Source organism: Myodes glareolus, chromosome 9, assembly GCF_982192425.1.
Source record: "Myodes glareolus chromosome 9, mMyoGla1.1, whole genome shotgun sequence".
Taxonomy (NCBI): Eukaryota; Metazoa; Chordata; class Mammalia; order Rodentia; family Cricetidae; genus Myodes; species Myodes glareolus.
The window spans coordinates 45718711-45738292 of record NC_142034.1 but is presented as its reverse complement, the minus strand read 5'-3'; the positions used below and the strand labels follow the sequence as shown (position 1 = coordinate 45738292).

The window sequence follows — 19582 nt, the reverse complement described above, 5'->3', positions numbered from 1 at the left end:
CCAACTTCACAATCACTAGGATGGCTATAAAGACAACTTCTAGGGTACATACTCAAAAGGCCTGAAAATAGGTATACTCAAGTATATTTAACAGATATATTAACAACAGCATCATTTATAATTGACAGGAGATTAAAAAAAAAAACAGCCTAAGATAGGCATGGTGATGTATGCCTTAATTCCAGCACAGAAGCAGAGGCAGGAAGATCTCAGTGAGTTCAATGCCATCCTGGTCTACATATTGAATTTTAAAATAGTCAGGACTACACAAAGAGAACCTGTTTCAATACAAACAAAAAACAGTGTAATGACCATCAATAGATAAATTGAAAAAAATAGACTATGGAGCTGGAGAGATGGCTCAGAGGTTAAGAGTACTGACCACTGACTACTCTTCCAGAGGCCCTGAGTTCAATTCTCAGCAACCACACGGTGACTCATACCCATCTGTAATGAGATCTGGTGCCCAGAACATTGTATACATAATAAATAAATAAATCTTTAAAAAAAAGAAAAAAGAAAAATTGAGACTATTATTCAGTCATAAAAGAGACATAGCAGTGATACATACTACAAAAAACTTATATACAAAAAATTACATATTGTGTGATTCCATTTAATATGAAATATCCAGAATAGGAAAACGTAAGTAAAATGATAGTGAACACCTGTAATGCAGCATTTGGGAGGTAGAAGCAGGAAGATTAGAAGTTCTGGGTCAGCCTGGTCTACACAACAAGTTTGAGAACAGTGTGAATTTCATAAAAGTTTGTCTTCAAGGCAAAAAAAGGGGTTAGCCACGCGTGGTGGTACTTTTGGGGGACAAAAGAGGATCTGAGTAAGAGACCAAAGTTCCAGGACAGCAGGAGCTACACGGAAAAACCTGTCTCAAGGAAAAAACAAACAAAAGAAAACAACAAAAGGAGCTAAAGAGATAACTCAATGGTTTAGAGCACTGACTGATCTTCAAGAGAACCTTGGACTCAATTCTCAGCACCACATGCTGATTCACAACTGCCTGTAATTGCAACTCCAGATGATCAGACACCTTCTTCTAGCCTCTTCAGACACAGCACACAAATGTGGTACACAAACATACACAAAGGCAAAACCCCCATACACATTAAAATGAAAGGATAAAATTAGAGGAAAAATAAGGAGAAACTGACAAAAAAAATACAAATTGACAAATAAAACAGAATGAGAGATTAGTGACTATTAGGAGAAGAGAACAGAGACAATAAGAAATCATTTGTGCCCTGATGTTGAATCTGCAGTTAGAAAATGCTTTGGGGTGCTGGGGAGATGGCTCGGCAGTTAAGAGTAAGCACTAGCTGCTCTTTCAGGGAACCTGGGTCAATTCCCAGTATCCACATGGCAGCTCACAACTATCTGTAACTCTAGTTCCAGGAGATCCAACATTCTCAGGCAGGCAAAGGACCAGTGCACATATTTATTTAATAAAAAGAAAGAAAGAAAGAAAGAAAGAGAGAGAGAGAGAGAGAGAGAGAGCGCGCATTGGATAATAAAATGCTTTGGTTGCACAACACTCTGAATAAACTAAATGTAAATACTTACTCGGGAACTGGAAATGCAGCTCAGCAGTAGTGAACACTGCCTAACAAGTGCAAAGCCCTGGATTCCATTCCAAACACAACCATTCAATTTAAAAGTGTACACACACAGAGGAAGAGAGATGACTGAAGACAAGGTCCAAATCACATTAAGCATATATATGTATGTATGTATGTGTGTATGTGTGTGTGCATTTATACACAATATATAAGCTATATATATGGAGAGAGAGGAGAAAAGAGAGTGTGTGCACTATATATATTTATAATCCTACACTAATGACCTCATCCTTCCCTAACCCTCCTCATCTCTTTCTTTCTTAGACAAAGTCTCTAGCCCAGACGGGTCTCAAATTCCTTATATAGCTAAGAATGATCCTGAACATCTGAACTCCCTACCTCTATCTCTTGAGTGCTAGAATTACAGATATGTCCCACCACACCTTATTTACTCAATGCTGGAGATCTATCTATGACTTCGTGCACACTAGGTAACCACTTTACAAACTGAGCTAAATAGCCCCATAAATGGTAAGATCTTCTTTGGTTAATATATAAATGTGTGTGTGTGTGTGTGTGTGTGTGTGTGTCTGTTGTATGTATATGCATGAAGAGGTGGCTGTAGAGGCCAGAAGAGGGCATCAGATCCCCTTGTAGTTACAGGTGGTTGTGAGCTTCCTGATGTAGGTTCTGAGAATCAAATTCAAGTCCTCTCAAAGTTTTAACAATTGAGTTACTTCCCCCGCCCAATCTTTGTGTAGCCCTGGCTGTCCTAGAACTCACTCTGTACACCAGCCTGCCCTTGAACTCAGAGTTCCGCTAGGCTCTATGAGTTACTTCCCCCCGCCCAATCTTTGTGTAGCCCTGGCTGTCCTAGAACTCACTCTGTACACCAGCCTGCCCTTGAACTCAGAGTTCCGCCTCCCAAAGGTATGTGTCATCAACGCCTGGTTCAAATTTTAAATTCTTAAAAGTCCTTTTTTTTGGCTTGTGGCTGTCAGTGAGGCAACATGGGTCACCAGCAGTTCTACTGGAGTCACCCGCGGAAGTTCAACCAGGGATTCTGCTCCTGCCGCGTCTGCTCAAGATCCAGAAATGTCGCCAGTGTTTCTAGCAGTACTTGGCTTCATTAAGTTGGACTAAGTGACCTTGAATGGATTCTTCAAGACTCTACCCAGTGAAACAGATCAATGTCAATGCCAGTCTTTGTACATAAGAATAAAAAAAGTGAAGACCTTCAAATAAAATTCTTAAAAGTTTATTTAAATTAGAGATAGAAATATTGTCTCTGATATTTCATTCTTTAAAAAAACTTCTCTCATTAAAAAAAAAACGTATTTTATTTCGTGTATGAGTATTTTGCCTGCATGGAAGTATGTGTACCATGTGTGTGCCTGGTGCCCCTAGAGATCAGAAACACAGGTAAAATCCTGGAACTGGAGTTACATATAGTTGTAAGCTACCCTGAGGGTGCTGGGAACCAAATCCAAATCCTCAGAAGAGCAGGCAATGCTCCTGACACTGACATCTCTGCAGCTGTTCTTCCATATTCATATTTTCCCTTTGTTAAGCAGAGCACAGTAAATCTAAAAGTTTCCTATCTAATCAGGATCATTACTATGAATAACAATGACATCTCTCATGTCCCAACTATCTTTGAGCCTCAAGTATTTAATCTGTCATTTTTTGCAAGATCATAAAACAGTATTTTTTTCAGTCAGATACCTTGAGAATACAAACAAATTATGAATTCTCCCCCTGAAGAACTGCTCCTGTGTACAACTTAACATATTGCATAAATCTCAAGAAGTTAACAGATCTACTATGATCCACATCAGAAATTTTTACTTAGCATGTTCAATAGTAATAGTACTTCTATGATCCTTTCTGGTTCTAAGTTTCTAATTCTTCTTCAGTATAACACAATGAAAATAAAGATTTTTCAGACTCATGGAGTTGTGCTATACTTTTTGGTGTTTGTAGTTGCCCTAGTCCACTGTCGATTTTTCTATGACTGCTAGTTGCTATCCAAAGCTTTAAAGAATGTCAATGAGATTCTACTACTACCTGACCTATGTGAGGCACTAAATGAGGAATACATGATAACGGTTTTGATAAAGCTAAGATAAATAATTACACAAAAGAAATGCATCTTATTAGGTACTACACTAGAACACCAAAATGAGTCAAAAAAAAAAAAAAACTCTGAGAAAAACAAGAACAGAATAATTAGAGCACTGGGGACAGTATTGTTGAAGAGTACCTGAACAGATAAACCAAGATTAAAAAAAAAATTACAACAAAGGAGCACAAAAATGATACCATATACACAGGCAGAGAAGGTATTAAGATGTATTGGGCAGAAATGTTTTAAAAAAAAAATATGCCCAGCAGTGGTGTCATGTCTTTAATCCCAGTACTCGGGAGGCTGGGATTACATGAATTTCTGTAAGTTTGAGGCCAGCCTGGTCTATAGATCAAGTTCCAGGACAGGCTCTGTAACTACTGGGAAACCCTGTCTTGAATACTAAAATAAGTAAATAAATAAATAAATAAATAAAAACAACACCAGGTATGGCAGTGCCTGCCTTTAATCCCAGCACTCAGAAGGCAGAAGCAGGTGGATCTCTGTGAGTTCAAGACCAGTCTGGTCTACAGAGCTAGTTCCAGGACAGGTTCCAAAGCTACACAGAGAAAACCTGCTTCAAAAAACAAAAAATAAAATAAAAAACACAAATCAAATTTTTTATCACATTCCTGTTTTTATCATTTTTCACATCATTTAAAAACAGAACAAAATAGAACTTCAAGGAATAACAATATATAGCACAACACCTGAAGTCTTCTTCTGGCTACCATCTGAGTACACATACACTATACATGTACATACAACACCACAAACATACATACATCGTACATATAAAAACAAAAAAAAATAAGGATTATAAACTTAATTTTTAAAGAAGAAATAGACCGAGAGGAGGTGGAAATTTTTTTTAAAGATTTATTTAATTATTATGTATACAACATTCTGCCTCCATGTATGCCCGCATGCCAGGAGGGCACCAGATCTTATTGTAGATGGTTGTGAGCTACCATGTGGTTGCTGGGAATTGAACTCAGGACCTCTGGAAGAGCAGCCAGTGCTCTTAACCACTGAGCCATCTCCTCAGCCCAAGGTGGAAATTTTTAATAAATAAATTTAAAAAAAAGAAATAGAGCTGGATTTATAACTTAGTATCAGAGGCTGGGAGTGGTAGCGTGCGCATATAATCACAGTGTTTGGGAGTCAGAGAAGTTTTAGGCTACACAGAGAATGTTGGGGGAAGAGAGAGGAATCTTACTCCCTGAACACCCTTTAACTCTTGACCTGTACTGCAACCATTCTCTGTACATGGCACCTCAACACTCACTACACCAACATGTTTCTCAGTGGTGATTTTGCTCCCCAGATAAGATCTGGCAACATTGAGACAAATTTCAATGCCAGAATGAGCAGACAAGGGCTTGCCACTGACAACATGAGTAGAATTCAGAGATATTATAAAATATGCTACAATGCACAATACAGATCTCTGTAACAGCCTGTCCTTTCCCAAATGTTGATGCTATGCTATGACTGAGAAACTTTGTAATGCATGTATTTATTTCTATGTCTGGACCCTACTCAACTACTCAAATTAAGATGGTATCTGGTGTTACTTATTTCTGTCTCCTACAGAATTTAGTAAACAACACATTTAAAAACCTATGTTATAAATACAGATAAGTCTTAACTGAACCTGTTTTGATAACCACAGTGCAGAGATTGTAGCACTCCAAGCAAAAGAAAACATATACAGAAGAGAAGATGGATGGCTCAGCTGATAAAAAGCACTTGCTGCCAAGAGTGATGACCTGAGCTCAACCCCCGAGACCCACATAGTGGAAGACAACCAACAGTTGCCCCAAGTTGTCCTAGTTGCCCTCTGACTTCCTCATGTGGGGCACACAAGTGCACACAGACAAGTAAGTGCAATAAAAAATGTAACAAGAGGACACCAACCTATGTTTGGATTTTGTGTTTTCCTAGCACATGCCATTAAAAAAAAAATCACAATTTATACCTGTTATCTCCAAAAAGTATTAATCTGAAACTGGTTTCTGTACTTATTACACCATAAGTAAATCAAGTGGCTTACAGGCTATGATTTTTTTGTTTTAATTTTACAGACTTTATTATTAAAAACTTGTAGATAAATAAAAACATTACACACCAGAATTAACTAGAACCAAAGTCTATACACTCAATGAACTTTCTATACAGTTAGAATAGGTATTTAGAATGGAAGTTGTAGAGCTTCACATTAAACTTTATACTCTCAGTACTGAATATATTTTATGCACTTATCTACCATCAAAACAAAACAAAAAATCCAAAACAGAATCTAAATGTAGAAAACCAATTAGTTTATGCTTCAAAGGAGCAAAAGGAGCTAGGCATGGTAGCTCATCTGTATAATACTACCGCCATAGAGGTGTGATAGGAAGACTGAAGTGAGTTTGAGATCAGTCTAGATTAGATTACATCATGAGTTTCAGACTAGCCTGAACTGCAGTATGAGACCTCTCTTCCAGAAAGAGAGAAAGGGGGAAAGGGGATGTGGGAGAAATTTTCAAAAATACTTGAATACTAACACAGTGCTAACTGAATAAAGTACAAAAGATGAATACTAAAATCTGATCCTAATAAATTCTTAACCCTAGAAAGAAAAAATTTTGACCTCACTTAGTAATGCTGTTTCATCAACTTTTCCTGAATTAATCTCTTTCTTGGTCAACAGGATTAAACTGGTAGAATCGATCGAAACACAAACTACAAGGCCAAGCATTGTAGCATATGCTTGTAATTTCAGCACTTCAGAGGATCAGGAATTCAAAATCAGCCTTGTTTACATTGCAAATTCAAGGCTGCTACCCTACAATGACACCGGCTTTTCCCCTCACCCAGACTTATTTAATGTGTATCAATATTTTGCTTGCATGTATGTATGGGTACCACATGCAGGCCTGACACCCATAGAGGACAGAAGAGATTGCCAGATCCCTTGAAATGAAGTTATAGATCGTTCTAAATTGCCATATTGGTGCTGGGAATCAACGCCATGTCCTATGCAAGAAGTAGTGCTCTTAACTGTTGAGCTATCTTCTCTAGCCCCAAATCTTTCTTAACAAATAAAAAACCTAAAGACTAATAATTACTTCTATAAAGGGATTAAAAGAAATCAAAACACAAGGTCTATAACATACAAGTACACTAAAACCTTTTTTTTTTTTTTTTTTGGTTTTTCAAGACAGGGTTTCTCTGTAGCTTTGGAGCCTGTCGTCCTGGAGCTAGCTCTTGCAGACCAGGCTGGCCTCGAACTCACAGAGATCCACCTGCCTCTGCCACCCAAGTGCTAGGATTAAAAGCATGCACCACCACCACCGGCCTCACACTGAAATCTTTAATACATTTAGTATATCAGTTACATTCACTATAAAAACTACATATCATAATTAATATTTGAACATTAAATCTATATTCTCAAGCAAAAAAATATTACTTTCTTAATATGTTTCAAATAAAAAGTTTTACTACTGAGCACAGTAGTGCATACCTCTAAGTTGCAGCTACTTGAAAGCTGACGTAGGAGGATCACTTAGCCCAGAAAGTCATGACTAGCCTGAGCAATACAGCAGAACCTTGCAACAAGTGAAAAATTAAAAATAAATAAATAAATAAAAATAAGGGAGCTAGAGCTAGAGTCTAGTTGGTAGAGTGATTACCTAGTATGTACAAAACCCTGGGTTTGATAACCAGTGCCACATAAATCAGAGAAGGTGGTGCAAGTTGGTTATTTCAGCACTGGCTGCATAACAAATTTGAAGCTAGCCTTAGATACATGAGACCACATCTCAAAAATACAAGTTTTCCCTTTTGGGGGTCAGGGAGACAGGAATAAACTTCAGTAGCAGTATACAAACTCACTAAGAACAAGACCACAAATTCAATTTTCAGAAATCCCAGAAAGTTTTCCCTACTAATTCTGCAGTATACAATACATTATACATAAGATGTGACACATATTCCCAGTATAAAAACCTCAGGAGTGGGGCTGGAGAGATGGCTCAGTAATTAAGAGCACTGACTGCTCTTCCAGAAGACCCGGGTTCAATTCCCAGCACCCACATGGCAGTTCACAACTGTCTGAAAATGCAGTTCCACAAGATCTGACACCTTCACACCAGTGCACATAAAATAAAGTTACATAAATCATTAAAAAATTAAAAAAAAAAAACCTCAGGAGTTAGCTGCTCTGTGGTGATGTATGTTTTTAATCCCAGCACTCGGGAGGTAGAGGCAGACAGATATTTGTGAGTTTGAAGCCAGCCTAGTCTTCAGAACAAGTTCCAGGACAGTTAAGGTTACACACAAAAACCATGTCTTGAAAAACCAAAAAAATCTCAGGAATTATTTGCAAAACTCTTTAGAGTATTAACCCTGCCCAGGATCTCTTTGATAAAGTCCTTAATACCTACCAAAACTTAAGGCCTAAGAAAGGTAAATATACCAATATGACGAGCAAGTAAGACTAGACACCAAAATCAATAAAGATTTAAAGGCAGAGAATTACTTAAATAAAGGCAATACAAGCATTCTTCAAAGACAAGCAATTAGAAGTAAAGGGGATCTAGAAGAGCTCTTGCCTAGCATGTGTAAGACTGTTTCCATACTCAGCTGGGATAGAATTCTAAACAAAAAGATAACAAGGTACCCAGAAAATCTTATAGCAAACAAATTTCCCTTAATAATGTTACCCTTTACTAATGTACCACACTGACATTTTTCATCATTTAATTGGTACTGTACTTACTAAATTGAGTCCACAACATTAATGAGTCACAACCTAGAAAGTAATGGCTTAGAGTAACTAACGATCATGAGAAGACCTTGTATTTCCATGAATATCTATTAAAGTTGAAAATAAATTATTTAGAAGACTTAAAAATAAAGAAAATCCATACAGGATAAGGACAGTATCTTTTTTGTTTTTTGTTTTGTTTTTCGAGACAGGGTTTCTTTGTGTTATCTCTGACTGTCCTGGAACTCACTCTGTAGACCAGGCTGGCCTCGAACTCAGAGATCCACCTGCCTCTGCCTCCCTGAGTGCTGGGATTAAAGGCATGCACCATCCACTGTGGCTCATACAGTTCCCATCACCTAGGACACTGAGATAGGACTGCTACAAATTCAATAAGCCAGGGCTATACAGTGAATTTCAGGTCAGTCGGGGCTACAGAATGACACCGTTTCAAAGAGAGAGAGAGAGAAAGAGAGAGAGAGAGAGAGAGAAAATATATGGAATATATGGTATATGGGGGCTGGAGAAATGGCTCAGGGGTCAAGAGCACTGCCTGCTCTTCCAGGACCAAAGTTCAATGCCCAACACCCATATTTCGGCTCTCTAACTGTCTGTGTTTAACTCTAGCCCCAGGAGTTCCAACAGCTTCACACAAATACAAATATGCAGGCAAAACAACAATGCACATAAAAGAAAAAATGGCCTAAAGAGATGGCTCAATCATTAACAGCATTTGTTTTTCTTACAGAAGATATAGGTTCAACTTCCAGCATCTACATGACAGCTCATGACATCTATAACTCCAGTTTCAGGTGATCTGAGGCCCTTTTACTGACTTCTGCAGGCACCAGGCATCAACATGATAGACATGCATGCAAGCAAAATATGCATACACATAAAAACATAAAAAATTATACACACATATATGCTAATTTGTCAAACTAATATATTCCATTAATATAGTTTCAAGATGAAGACACAACTACAAAGACTATCTAAATAAAAAAGCTTAGATGGACTGAAGAGATAACTCTGCAGTTAAGAGTATTGGTGGCACTTTCAGAATACCTAGGTTCAATTCCCAGCATCCACACTGAGTGGCTCACAACTCTGTATTAGCTCCAATTACAGAAAGGTCTAACATGCTCTTTTGGTCTCTGAGGATACAGCATACATATGGTTCATATACATACAAATACTCAGGAATAAACACATGCACACAAAATGTTTTTTAGGAGAAGGTGGTGGCAGCACACACCTTTAATCCCAGAAACTCAGGAGGCAGAGGCAGGCAGATCTTCAAGTTCAGGGCCAGCCTGGTCTACAGAGTGAGTTTCAGTACAGCCAGGGCTACATAGAGGAACCCTGTCTCTAAAAAAATAAAAAAATTTTACAAACTATCCTCTTACCTTGCCTCCTCACCAATAAAGTAAACATAATAATTTTAAGTTCAACTTTAAAATATGCTGATTTTACTATGATTGCTTCTGTTCCATTCATTACCTGATAATTATTTTATAGAAACTGAACTTTGCATGCCTTTCTAAATGTAATTCACCTGCTTAAAATTATTTGATCAAAAAATTTAACTGGAACTAGAGGATGGCTCAGCAGTCAAGAACACTTGCTGCTCTTACAAATGACCTCAGTTCAGTTTCCAACACCCACTGGTAGCTCAGAACCTGTAACTCCAGTTCCAGAGATTTAATGTCTTATTCTGACTTCTGTGGGAACAAGGTACATATATGGTACACAGACATATGTAAGTACAGACAAAGCACTCATGCATCTAAATCTAAAAAGTAACAGGATAAAAAAATTTTTTAAAATGTTTCAAAAGAAAAAATGGGGGCTGGAGAGATAGCTCAGTGGTTAAGAGCATTGCCTGCTCTTCCAAAGGTCCTGAGTTCAATTCCCGACAACCACATGGTGGCTCACAACCATCTGTAATGAAATCTGGTGCCCTCTTCTGGCCTGCAGACATAAACACAGACAGAATATTGTATACATAATAAATAATTAAATAAATAAATAAATATTTTTTAAAAAAAGAAAAAGTGGCCTTTTTTTGCTTAGATAAGTCAGGAAACTGTTAAATGCAGTTACATTTAAATAATAGCTTTGCTGGATATGATGGCGCACACCCAGTAATCCCAGCACCTCGGAAGTCCAGTCTGGACAGCACAGTAGAAAGCAACAAGAGCTGGAGAAGTACTGACGTACTTCAGTCACTAGAGTGCCTAGCATGTACACAGTTCTGAAATCAACTCCCAGCATCACAAAAAAAGATGTAGTGGAACATGTCTATCATCCCAGCACTGGGGGATGGAGCAAGAAGATGAGAAATTCATAGTCATCCTCAGCTACACAAGTTCATAGCCAGCCTGGCTACACAAACCCTGACTTGATAAACATATGCCTAACACATAACTGATGCTTGTTTTGAAATGGAATTTCCTTATGTTGCCCAGAATGGCCTGGAATTACCAACTGGGCTCAAGAGATCCTGCTACCAAGGTCTCCCAAGTAGTAAATTGACATTTTTAAAAGAAGAGCATACCTAGCTAGTAAGCATGGTACTTAGTAATATATACTCTTATTTAGAGGCAAGGTTTATATTTTAAAAAAACTTTTCCAGCTTTTAATTTTGTCACTATTTAGACTATAAATCAGAAACAACAAAAATCTGCTTCTAGCATAAATGGAAGAGACTGGTACAGATACAAAGAATTGTTACCAAATGATGACAGAAACATCTCAAATAGAACTGTTCCTAGTAGCTAGCTAGGAATTGTTGATTTTTAGAAGGAATGAGACACTGTTAACAAAATTAAACATCAAATTTTATCACTAAAAAAAAAATAGTATTTTAACCCAGCAATGGGATAAAATCAAACACTAAAAGTTTTTATCTTCTCACTTACATTTTATAACAGGAAACCTTGAATATATTTTTTTAAAAATCCAGCCATGAATAAGTTCAGAAACCTAAAAGGCAGATAGATGAACATACGTTGACACTCTATTTAATGGGACAGTCCCAATTTTATATAAGATTCAACTACATAAATTTGACTTATTTTTTAAGAGACTAATTTATATATGATTCTGAACTGAACAGCAGCCTTTAGCCAAAAAGCTTCTACTTTCTAAATGGTTAAGTTAGAAAAAAATGAAATTTGCTGTTATAACAGACTACTGATAACCAAAGGGATAGGAGTGAGAAACAAACCAATTTTAAAACATAAATCAGCCAAACACTGACATGGGATGTCCTTCTGTATATGTATTGCATTTATTGGTTGATGAATAAAGCTATTTCAGCCAATGGCTCAGGCAAAGTAAAGCCAGGCGGGAAATCTGAACAGAGATATAGAGAGAAAAAGTAGGCAGAGTCAGAGATGTCCAAGAAGCAAAATGTGAGGTAACAAACCACAAGCCTCATGGTAAAATATAAAAGAATAGAAATGAGGGGGCTGGAGAGATGGCTCAGTGGTTAAGAGCATTGCCTGCTCTTTCAAAGGTCCTGAGTTCAAGTCCCAGCAACCACATAGTGGCTCACAACCATCTGGAATGAGGTCTGGTGCCCTCTACTGGCCTGCAGCCATATACGCAGACAGAATATATAATAAATAAATATTTAAAAAAAAAAAAGAAATGAGTTAATTTAAGATGTAAGAACTAGCTAGGAATATGCCTGAGTCACTGGCCAGTGTTGAATTATTATAGTTTTTGTGTGATTATTCGGGTCTGGGCGACCAGAAAAGAAAAGCGCAGTTTCTAGACAACATGAAAAAAATAATCTTAACTCTAGTTCCAATGTCAACATAGCTGACCCCTATAAAACTTACAGTGTTTACTAAGTATTCATATCTACTCTACCTCCCAACTGCTGGGATTAAAGGTGCGCACCACTACGCTCAAGTAGAACCAGCAAATTCTTAAATTATCTCTTATGGCTAGTAAAGAGCATTCAATCTTAGCTTGTGTGGTAGTCAATGCCTATGATCCCAAAATCCAAAGGTAAGAACAGTAGAAACACTGAGGTCAAGGGCCACATCGCTATAGACTATTTTGCGATACAGCATGACCCAAACTAAAAAATATTATTTTTTTTAAATTTTTTTATGATTTATTTATCATAAATATGCGCATTGGTGTGAAAGTGTCAGATCCCCTGGAACTGGATTTTCAGACAGTTGTGAGCTGTCATGTGGGTGCTGGGAATTGAACCCAGGTCTTTTGGAAGAGCAGTCAGTGCTCTTAACCACTGAGCCATCTCTCCAGCCCCCCTAAAAAATATTATTAATTAAAATAAAATAGTGCTGGAAAGATAGTGCTCAGCAGTTAACATTTGCTGCTGTTATAATTTTTTTATTTTTTATTTTTTTTAACTTTATTTTATTTATTTGGTTTTTCTTTCTTTTTTTTTATTTATTATGTATATAGTATTCTATGTGTGTGTGTGCCTGCAGGCCAGAAGAGGGCACCAGACCTCATTACAGATGGTTGTGAGCCACCATGTGGTTGCTGGGAATTGAACTCAGGACCTTTGGAAGAGCAGGCAATGCTCTTTACCACTGAGCCATCTCTCCAGCCCCCTATTTGGTTTTTCAAGACAGGGTTTTTCTATAACTTTGGAGCCTGTCCTGGAACTAGATCTTGCAGACCAGACTGGCCTCGAACTCACAGAGATGTGCCTGCCTCTGCCTCTGCCTCCTGAGTGCTGGGATTAAAGGTGTGCACCACCATCTCCTGGCTTTGCTGTTATTAGAGAGGATCAAGGATCAGTTCTCAACAACTACAAGGCAGCTCCTGTTCCAGAGGATGTGATACCCTTCTACTGGAATCTTTGGGCAGCAGGATACATATTAGAGAAAGACAGAGAGATAAAGGGAGAGAGGGAGAAAGAATTGCGAATGAGCACTCAAGAGTGAACAACGAAAGGGAAAGCGTGGCAGACCCCTTTAATTCCAGCACTTGGGAGGTAGAGGCAAGTGGATCTCTGAATTCGAGGTCAGCCTGGTCTACAGAGTAAGTTGCAGGACAGCCAAAGCTACACAGAGAAGCCCTGTCTCAAAAATATTATGTATACAACATTCCTTCCATGTATGCTTGCATGCCAGAAGAGGGCACCAGATCTCATAGAGGCTGTGAGCCACCATGTGGTTGCTGGGAATTGAACTCAGGACCTCAGAAAGCGTACTCACTGCTCTTAACCTCTGAGCCATCTCTCCAGCTCCTAGAAATAATTTTGTTTTAAAGATTTATTTATTTATTATGTATACAGTGTTCTGTCTGCATGTATGCCACCAGACCAGAAGAGGGCACCAGATCTCATTATAGATGGTTGTGAGCCACCATGTGGTTGCTGGGAATAGAACTCAGGACCTCTGAAAGATCAGGTAGCGCTCCTAACCTCTGAGCCATCTCTCCAGCCCCTAGAAATAATGTTTTAAAAAAGAGCAACCACCAAATTTTTCAAGCATCCTATAATTAGTATGTTTATTATTAGTAGAATGGCACCAAAATATGGGACTAAATACCACTATATGCTTCCATATATAAATTTTTTTTAAGACAGGGTCTTATGTAGCCCAGGCTAGCCATAAACTTAATCTGTAGCCAAGAAGGATCTTTAACTTTTGATCTTCCTGCCTCCACCTCCATGCTGAGATTACAGGCCACCGACAGAATTACAAGCATGTTCTACCATACCCAGTTTATACAATGTTGAAGACTGAACCCAGAACCTTAAGTTTATCACTGACTCACAACCCTAGCCCTAAGATACACTTATTTTGTATTAACATGCAAATAATTGCCACATTCAAAAATTCTCTAAAAATATAATTATAGCTGGGCGGTGGTGGCACACACCTTTAATCTCAGCACTCGCACTCGGGAAGCAGAGGCAGGCGGATCTCTGTGAGTTCGAGGCCAGTCTGGTCTACAAGAGCTAGTTTCCAGGACAGGCTCCAAAGCTATAGAGAAATCCTGTCTCGAAAAACAAATATATAAATATATATATATATATATTTATATATATTTATAGAAAACCTAGTAATTACTTCCTATTTAGTGTGCACATATATTTGGTCCTGTAACTCAATGATAGGATTACTTGTTTAGCATTCTCAAGGCCCAGGGTTTGATCCCCAGCACAGCAAAATAGATAATTTTCATCAAAGTTTAAATTTAAGACATCATTCTTTAGAATGGAAGCAATGTTTTGATACTATTAAGATATTCTTGAAGTCAGGTGGTGGTGGTGAATTCCAACATTCAGGAGGCAGGTGATCTCTGAGTTCAAGGTCAGCCTGGTCTACACAGATAAACTCTGTGGTGGTAGGGGCCTATTCTTGGTGCAGGTGAGATTACTCAGTGGTAAAAGCAGTTACTGAACAAGCATGAGAGCCTGAGTTTAAATTTCAAAAACTCATATAAAAAACCTAGTTGTGGCCATGTGCACCTGTAATCCCAGCACTGTGGGAGGCACAGAAATGAGAATTAATGGGCTTGTTGGCCATCAGTTTACCTCTGGATACAGCCAAGATACCCTGGCTTTAAAGGAATAAGGCAGACAGTCAAGCAAGAGACTCAACATCATCCCACACACATGGACATACACCTTTCTTTTAAGACACTCTTAAATCGGCCAGTAGTGGCACACACCTTTAATCCCAGCACTTAGGAGGTAGAGACAGGAGGAGCTATGTGAGTTCGAGGTCAGCCTGGTCTACAAAGCAAATTCAGTTAAACCAGTCTCGGTGGAACACGCCTGTAATCACAGTTCAAGAGGCAAAGTCTGAACTGCAGCAAGTTCAGGACACCCTGGTCTACCTACTGAGTTTCAGACCAGCTAGGATTCACAATGAAATGCTTTTAAAAGGGAAAAAAAAAATAGTACTCCATTAAAAGCCTCTAAAACAGTTAATTCTTAGAAATTCTTCCACTTATAAAACATGAGAATAACCAAATTAACAAATCAGATATCAAAATGCCAAAAATTAAGTCATTAAAAGGGAATCCAGAGAAAGAGCCAGTTGTGAAAGAACAGGAAGTGATGTACACTCCATTTTGTGGATGAACTATTTAGAAACATAAGCACCACACTAATCTGGAATCAGCTCAGACTAACAGCTCTCAGTATTCTCTGACAGTGGCATCAGAAGTCATGAAATAACCCTCGGATAGTTCTTTCCTTAATAATAAATTTCTTTAACTGATCACCAACATACGTTTGCCACTCCTACCAGCTATAGAGAAGATGCCTTAGTTCTAACATAAACTAGTAAAGTAAGTAATTAAACCTATACCCTGTGTATATCCTTAAGTTTTGTGGACATTATTGATAAATCACTCTTCTTGCATCTTTCCAAGATAAAAATAGTCACTCTTTGCTAAGCAGTATGTTTGGATTTATATTTGCTAGTATAATATGAACCCATTATCAACAACTAACCATAAAACAGAAAATTAAGCATGGCATAACTTTTCCTGAATGGGGAGAAAACTATATATCCTGCAAACAGGACAACATGCACTTTATGTCATGAAGTAAAGAGTCAAATAGAGCTTGGCACAATAGCTCAGCACTAAAAGATTAAGGCAAAAGAACTGCCACAAATTCAAGGCCAGCCAGGACTGCATAGGAAGAACCTCCCTCAGCAGGCAGTGATGGTGCATGCCTTTAATCCCAGCACTCAAGAGGCTGAGGCAGGTGGATCTCTCTGAGTTTGAGGCCAACATGGTCTACAGAGTTCCAGGACAGGCTCCAAAGCTACACAGAGAAATCTTGTCTCGAAAAACCAAAATAACAAAAACAAAAAAAAACTCCCTCAAGAAAAACAAATTCCACGCACATTGGCACAGATTACACCTGAGGTTCAGGTCAGGGTTAGTTAGCCTCAGCTACACAACATTTAAAGACAATCTGGACTACACGAAATCTTGTTCCACCACCAAAAGAGAGAAAGAATCAAATGAATGGTGCTACTTACATCAAATGAACTGGGTTGAATATTAAAATAAATAAGGCAGAAAATTTCAACTTTGAGAAAAACATAATGCAGCTTTCTCAAAATCATGAAATAAAAGCATTTAGGACAAGCATGGTGGTCCATGCCTGTAATCCCAGCACACAGCAGGGAGAGACAGGCAGATCTCTTGTGAATTTGAGGCCAGTCTGGCTTGCATAGCAAGTTGCAGGTCAGACAAGGAATTCACTAATATGTAATAAGACCCTGCTGCTTTTTTGTTTCATTTTGTTATTTTTTTTTTTAAGACAAGGTTTCAAAAAGACTCTGGGTTTTTGTTTGTTTGTTTGAGGTTTTTCAAGACAGGGTTTCTCTGTTTAACAGTCGTAGCTCTCCTGGAACTAGCTCTGTAGACCAGGTTGGCCTCAAACTCACAATTCACCTGCCTCTGCCTCCCAAGCGCTGGGAGAAAAAGTGTGCGCCACCACTGCCCTACCAAGATTCTGGGTTTTTTTTGTTTTGCCTTTTAGTTTAAACTGGATAGTGGCAGGCAGATACCCGTAATTCCAAAACTTAGGAGGTTGGAGACAGAGGTATCAGTAAGTCAGCCTCAGCTACACAGTTACACTACCCTGTGCTACATGAGATAGAACTTAAATCAATGCCTAACACTACTGCTACAACTTTAAATCTTTGTATTTATAACTTAAAAGTAACTCACTAAGTAAAGTTCAGACATCAAATATCATTTATTAATAAAATGTCAAGACAATTCATTAACATATTTTAGTAATCTTTATTACTAATATTCACATATGGAACATTTTTAAATCATTTCACTAGTAAAACTAAATATTAAAGGAAAAAATGGAGTCAGGTGTGGAGGCTCACGCTTGTAATTCCAGCACATGGGAGAGTTAGGCACGAAGATTGCTGAGTTCAAGGCAGCCTGAACACAAAGACCCTTTCTATAAAAAGGGGGTGGGGGCACGTGTTTGTACATCAAGACTCCTTTAAGGAAGAAAGAAAAAGTAAAAAATGTATATCAAGACTTCTTCAGGACCTGAATGTTAATTGATTTCAGAAGGCACTTACCAGAATGCCCAAACTGCTATTTTTACTTCTACTCTACTAAGGACAAAATCAACAAGTCCTGTTGGCAAACCAGACAAGATGGATTCTTCTAAACAAGTATGACATGTAGCAAAAGGGGAGCAGGGAGAGTACAGAATACAGACCACAGCATGATTGGGTGCATTACCTTGCATTTCCTTAAGAAGCAACATCGGCTACATCAAAGTTTGTAGCATAATCATTTTCAGAAATTTCGGTATCAATGTCATGCAAAACAGTATTAATCTTACAAAGTCACAGTCCAGGAGCAAATGTCTGATCATCTGACAGTTTGAACATAATAATTTCTAATAATTCTCCAAGTACTACAAAAGCTAAAGAGGAAAAGGGGAAAGAATAATGGGAGGGATATAAAATTGTTTTATTAAATCCTAACGAAAACTAACCCACCCAACCGCCGTGCCCAAAGTCAATCCAGGCATCCTCTCTCTCAAAACAGAGCAAGCAAACTGTTCTAACATGAGGCCATATAACAACAGTAACAAGAGTGGTCATACTTCCCATGGACATATCTCAGGGGAAGAATCCTAACAGTACTGTAATCGATTTAAATCCAAAGGGAAAGAAAACTAACCTCCCCAAGGAAAGCGCCATTACTTGCGTATATATATATATATATATTGGTCTGTGTATGAAGAAACTGACTTGGACTTCTGCAGCACTGCAGTAGACTAGAGGACAGAGAGAGGGGGAAGGGGGGACAGAAATGCCTCCATCACCCCCTACAGAAGAAGGTATAGATTTCCTGAGGGGGGGGGGGGCGGGGAGTTATCCAGTTGGCTACCCAGAGTATTCTCCACTCCCAAGAAGACAGACACTACAAAGGAGGAGGAGCAGGATGAGGAGACTTGAAAGGGACCTCGCGCCTTTAAGTCGGGGTGCACGTCAACTCAAATCTCCCTACTAGGGCCACACCTTCCTAGAAACATCCCCTTCCACCACCTCTTCCGGTGACCCTCAGGAAAAAGGAATGCAATTGCTCTGGCCCCTAGAAACAGGAGGGCGCTCAGCTCACCAGTGTCTTCACCCCACCCACAGAATCACAGACCCTCCTGGTCTCCCTCCCCCCCCTATACCCCTAGATCTCTCCCTCCACCCAGAGGCCTGAGTGGGCCGAATTTCCCCGCCCCCTCCATGTCTTCCTTTCCCAAAGCAGAGGTGCCCTTACCCCTTCGCCGGCAGATCTGGGGCGGAGTAGGCAGGCGCAGACCCCTGGAGCGCTCCGGTGGCCGCGGTGCTGAAGAACGAGGAGTGAGGAGGAGGGGGCCCGGCGACAGACCGCCGCCCCCCCCCCCCAGCCGCCCAGCCCAAGCTCTGCGACAAGGGGCCGGGGAGGGGGGGGGGGGACGAGGGGACGACCGGGGTCGAGGAGGCGCCCTTAACGCTCGGGCTCAGTTAAGATGGCGCGGGGAAGTGCCGGGAGCCGCCGCCGCCGCCTCGGGGGAACCGGCCCGGGCCTCGGCCGCCTCGGGTTCTCACAGCCGAGGCCCAGTCGGTCCCCCGCCGCGGCCCCTCGGCGGGCGGGCCCACGCGCACCCCTCCGCCACCACCAGCACCCCTGGGAAGGGGGCGCTCACAAAGGGAAGAGAGGCCGCGGGCCGGCGGGCGGCGGGGCGGGGTCCCCAGGGGCCGAGAGGCCTGGGAGTTTCGCGACTGCTCCGCGCTCTCGGCCCGCGAAGGGCGCAGGACGAGCGGGACCCCTCCTCTCTCCTCAGGCGGGCGGCGGCACCGACTCACTCTCCTCGCCACCCTCCCTCTCTCCTTCCAAGCCCTGAAGCCACAGAGCTCGGCCGCTGCCCAGGTTCCCCCCCCTTCCCCAACACCACTCCCCTCCTCCCGACAGACATCTCAGTCTCAGATCTCGCGAGATTTCTTGCCTGACAGGCCCGACCCTGCTCGAGACACGCCTGCGTGCGCGCGCACGCGCGTCCGGGAGCGCGCGAGTCCTTACGCTGGGCGGAGTTGCCCGGCTGCCTTGAATGCTGGGCTGGGTCCAGTTCCACACTCAGCT

At 40.2% G+C, this 19582-nt stretch overlaps 1 protein-coding gene across 2 annotated transcripts in view; it reads right to left on the bottom strand.

The window, feature by feature from the left end:
* Taok1 (TAO kinase 1) overlaps nucleotides 1–19375 on the bottom strand; it is a 96642-nt gene extending 77267 nt beyond the window's left edge. The window contains exon 1 of one of the 2 annotated variants that reach the window (XM_085695388.2): nucleotides 18740–19375. The gene's annotated coding sequence lies outside the window, so the exon portion shown is untranslated. Of the gene's footprint in view, nucleotides 1–17698; nucleotides 17848–18739 lie in introns of those variants that run through there. The other variant, XM_085695389.2, reaches the window with a different exon arrangement.
* Between the last annotated feature and the right edge of the window lie 207 nt (nucleotides 19376–19582).